The following is a 5,171-nucleotide window of genomic DNA, read 5'->3' on the forward strand; positions in this document are numbered from 1 at the left end:
GAAGATAAGAAAGTCAGGCCTGTTCACTAGTCCTGAATTCAAGCCCCAGCCCTGGAAACATAATATTTATATACATTGTAAAGATAGGATTTATACTTACCTATAGATATTCAGTCCATATATGTTTGGTGTGGTTGTTCTTGTATTTTTTGTTTTATTCATTTATTTACCATTGATTGTACTATGATGAAACCCCTTCCATGTATTACATTGATGACATCCTTTCACAGAGCATCTAGATTTATAGAAATGTTCTCCATCTTGCCAGGATTCTCAGGATCACCAAGGATATTCAGAGAAAAGGAAAACAAATTTCACACTTGGCTTCTTACTCCACGATTCACTTGTTGGTAGTGCTGGGATCTTAACTCAGGGCCTAGTAGGACCAATTGGCCAATAAGTCAAGGTGAACACACTAACCTGTGAGCAACTAACGAGCTAGGCCATTCCCAAGACCTGACATTGATCGCCAGGGTGGTCCACTATAGTCATGAATTCATAATTTAAACATAGGATCTATATTGACATACATGTGTGTACAGCATCTTGTGTTCGGTGAACTTCTCCTTATTTTGTCTCTACTTCATGGGGGTATTGTGTATTTGACTAAGTAAGGTGACAGGTTTAACTGTGTTGACATGGATAACAACCTGTTCCCATGGTTATAGGGTTGCCTATGAATTCCCCTTCTTAGTTGAGACTCAGGACTTACACAGGAGAGGAAAACATTTACAACAACTGGCTTCTGACATCAGGATGAATCTTTTGTGAGTGCTGGGATTTGAACTCAGGTTTGGATAGCTCTGTTGCACTGAAGGGGAAGGGGAAGCTCACCATCCTTGAAGACTAGAATGTCAGGCCTGGTCCAGGGCCTGATTTGAAGCCCCAGCACTGAACAAAATAGCAAGCCCACATTTTTTAAACATAGGATCTCCCTCTACCTACAGGTGTGGTATGCATCTTTCTTTCAGTGTAGTTATACTTTTTATTAATTTTTTATTTATCTTATTCATGGATGTATTGTGCATTTTATTGAATATGTTGACAGATATAACTGTGCTTACATGGATGACAACCTATTCCCATGGCTATTGAGTTGCTTATATAGCATTTTCCATCCTCAATGAGACCCAAGGCCTAGCAGGCCCATTTGGTTAATGGGTCATGGTGAGCACACCAGCCCATGAGCCACCAAAGAGGTAGGTCATGTCTGGGACCTGAGATGGAGTCCTGGTGTGGTCAAAAGAGTCATAAATTCAAAATTAAACAAAGTATCTATATTTCCAAACATGGGTGGGCGACATCTTGCGTTTGGTGTAGTCATTCTCTTTATTTTGTGTCTTATTCATTGATGTATTGTGTATTTTTTTTTAATTTTTATTTTTTATTGTGAACATACTGTACAGAGGGGTTACAATTACATGGGCAAGGTAATGAGTATATTTCTTATCAAGCATTGCGGCCTCTTCCTTTGTTTACCCTTCACATCCCTTCCCAGCCTCTCCCCACCCCCCCACAATCCCATCCTCCCCGCCACACCAAAGTTGTAAAGTTCGTTTTCGACATGACAACTTGTACTTCTCATTGTTGTAACGGGTCCACAGTTATCCTTAAACGACTTGTTTTTCCCCTTCTCCTCCACAAATTGTACCGACATCAAATATAGTGAAAGCAGGGGTTATATTGTGGGGGAGGGACATACAAAGCAACAAAGAACTAATCTTATAAATGCATTAGAAACAAATGCATGAAAGAAAAAACATTAAAATGCATATCTAAGGGCTCATTTTCCTAACATCACATTATCTGACCATTTCTGCTTGACTCATACATATACTAGATATTGCAAATAAGGGAAACCATGGGACCTATGTTTATTTGGGCTTGGCTTACTTCACTTAATATAATTTTTTTCAAGCCTTTCCATTTCCTAACAAATGGGGCAATGTCATTCTTTCTGATGGAGGCATAGAATTCCATTGTGTATATTTATCACATTTTCTTGATCCATTCATCTACTGAGGGGCATCTGGGTTGGTTCCATATCTTAGCTATGGTAAATAATGCTGCAATAAACATAGTTGTGCTGGTAGCTTTAGTGTGGTCTTCTTTGTAAACATTTGGGTAAATGCCCAAAAGTGGGATTGCTGGGTCATAGGGGAGCTCTATGTGAAGTCTTTTGAGGAACTTCCATACTGCTTTCTAAAATGGTTGAACAAGTTTACACTCCCACCAACAATGAAGTAAGGTTCCCTTCTGTCCACATCCCCTCCAGCATTTGTTGTTGTTAGAGTTCTTGATTTTTGCCATTCTAACTGGAGTGAGGTGGTATCTCAATGTTGTTTTGATTTGCATTTCTTATATGGCTAGAGAGGTTGAGCATTTCTTCATGTGTCTATTGGCCATCCTTCTTTCTTCTTCAGAGATGTTTCGCTTTAAGTCTTTCACCCACTTATTTATTGGGCAGTTGTTTCTTTGAGGATTTGTTGTTGGGGGATTTAATTTTTTGAGTTCCAAGTATATTTCAGATATGAGACCCTTGTCCGTTGTATGGCTAGTGAAGATCTTCTCCCAATCCGTGGGTTTTCTATTGATCTTGCAAGCTATGTCCTTTGCCATACAGAAGCTCTGCAACTTCATGCAATCCCATTTGTCCAACCTTTCTGTGATTTCTTGTGTTTCCGGGTCTCTATTAAGAAAATTTCGGCCTGCATCAAGGAGACCTAGGCTTTCTCCTATTCCATCTTGTTATGTTTTCAAAGTGTCTGCTTTGACTCGGAGGTCTTTGATCAATTTGGAGTTGATTCTTTTGCAGGGTGATATATAAGGATCTAGCTTCAGTTTTCTACAAGTGATTAACCAATTTTGCCAGCACCATTTACTGAAGAGGCTGTCTTTCTTCCATTCTAATTATTTAGCTTCCTTATCGAAGATTAGATGGCTATATATCTGTAGGTTCAATTCTATTCCATTGGTCCTGAGTTCTGTTCTTGTGCCATTACCAAGTGTTTTTTTTTTGTTTTTTTTTTTGTTTTTTTTTTTCGGGCCCGGTCATGTGGCCTGAACTCTGGGCCTGGGCGCTGTCATCGCTATGATGTTGTAGTAGAGTTTGAAATTTAGTATTGCTATTCCTCCAGCACTTTTCTTTCTGTTAATGATCTTTTATGCTATCCAGGGACTTTTATTGTTCTATATGAATTTTTGGATTGTCTCTTCTATTCCTTGAAGAATGAATTTGGGATATTGTTAGATATTGCATTAAATTTGTACATAGCTTGGGAAATATTGCCCTTTTCATGATGTTGATCCTTCCAATCCAGGAGCATGGGAGTTTTTGCCACTATGTTCTGTTTTGATTTCCTTTTACAGGCTTTTAAACTTTTCATCATAGAGGTCTTTCACTTCTTGGTTAATTCTTAGGTATCTTATTTTTTTCTGGCGCTATTAAGAATGGAGTTGCTATCCTGATTTGAGCCACACTTTTCTCATTCTTTGCATACAGAAAAGCCATTAATTTTTGAGGGTTAAATTTATACCCTGTTACTTTGCCCATGTTTTGAATAAGCTTGAATAATTTGGGAGTGGAATCAATGGAATTCTTTAAATGCAAGATCATAGCATCTGAAAAGATGGAGTGCTTTACATCATCTTTCCCTATTTAGATCCATTTCATGTTTGCATCTTGTCTTATTGCTGTAGCTATGCATTCTTACTAGATTGAAGAGGAGTGGCCAGAATGGACATCCTTGTCTCGTTCCTGATTTAAGAGGATATGGCTTTAGTTTTTCACTATTAAGTATAATGCTGGCTATAGGTTTGTCATATACAGCCTTTATTGTATTGAGGAATGTTCGGTGGATTCCTAGTTTTTCTAGAGTTTTCATTATCAATGGGTGTTGAATCTTTTCAAATGCCTTTTCTGCATCTATTGAGATAGCCATGTGGTTCTTAGCCTTGCTCTTGTTGATGTGATGAATTATATTAATCAATTTGCATATATTGACCCAGCTTTGCATTCCTGAAATGAATCCTGTTTGATCGTGGTTTATGATTTTTTGGATGAATTGTTGAAGTCGATTGGCCAAAATTTTGTTCAAAAATTTTGCATCAATGTTTATCAAAGAAATGGGTCTATAACGTCTCTTTTTTTGATGAGCCCTGACTGGTTTTGGGATGAGGGTTATGATGTCTTCATAGAGTGAGTTCTGTAGTGCACTTTCTCTGTTAATTTCATTGAGGGGCTATTGGTGTGAGCTCTGCTTTGAAGGCCTTCTAGAATTCTGCTGCACATCTTTCTGGTCCTGGGATTTTCTTAGATGGGACTTCTCTTATTACTGTTTCTATCTCAATGTTTGATATGGGCATGCTAAAATGTTTTAATTCATCTTGGTTTAGTTTCAGCATGTCAATATTTGCTATGAAAATGTCCATTTCTGCCAAGTTCTCAAACTTATTAGCATAGTTTGAGAAGTATTCCTTATAATGTTCTGAATTTTGGTTGTTTCTGTGGTGATGTTTCCATTCTCATCTCTAAGTTTATTTGGGTGAGTTTTCTTCTTTTTCTGATAAGATTTGCTAAGGGTCTGTCAATTTTGTTAATTTTTTCGAAGAACCAACTCTTTCTTTTGTTGATTATTTCTATGGTTTTCTTGGATCCTAATTCGTTTAATTCTGAGTTAATTTTAATTATTTCTTTCCATCTCCTGGACTAGGGTTTATCTTGCTGCTCTTTTTCCTGGAGGTTCAGATGTCTCATTAAATTGTTGGTTTTAGATCTCTCCAATTAGTTTATGTAGGAACTCAAAGCTATAAACTCGCCTCTGAGTACTGCCTTTGCTCTGTCCCAGAAGAGCTGGTAATTTGTGTGCTCATTTTTGTTGAATATCATGAACATTTGAATTTCCTTTCTAATCTCTTCCCTGACCCACTGGTGAGTCAACAGTGTGTTGTTCAGCATCCATGTGTTACAGGACTTTCTTTGGTGGTTTTTGGTGTTGAGTTTTAATTTTATTCCCTTGTGGTGTGAGCAAATGCAAGGTATAACTTCAATGTTTCTGAATTTGGACAAGATTGCTTTGTGACCTAAAATGTGGTCTATTTTGGAAAATGTTGTATGTGCTGCAGAGAAAAACGTGTATTCTGTTGCTGCTAGGTGAAATATTCGGTAGATG

The sequence above is a fragment of the Dipodomys spectabilis genome, unplaced genomic scaffold, assembly GCF_019054845.1.
Source record: "Dipodomys spectabilis isolate Male_0828 unplaced genomic scaffold, ASM1905484v1 ptg000285l, whole genome shotgun sequence".
Classification (NCBI taxonomy): domain Eukaryota; kingdom Metazoa; phylum Chordata; class Mammalia; order Rodentia; family Heteromyidae; genus Dipodomys; species Dipodomys spectabilis.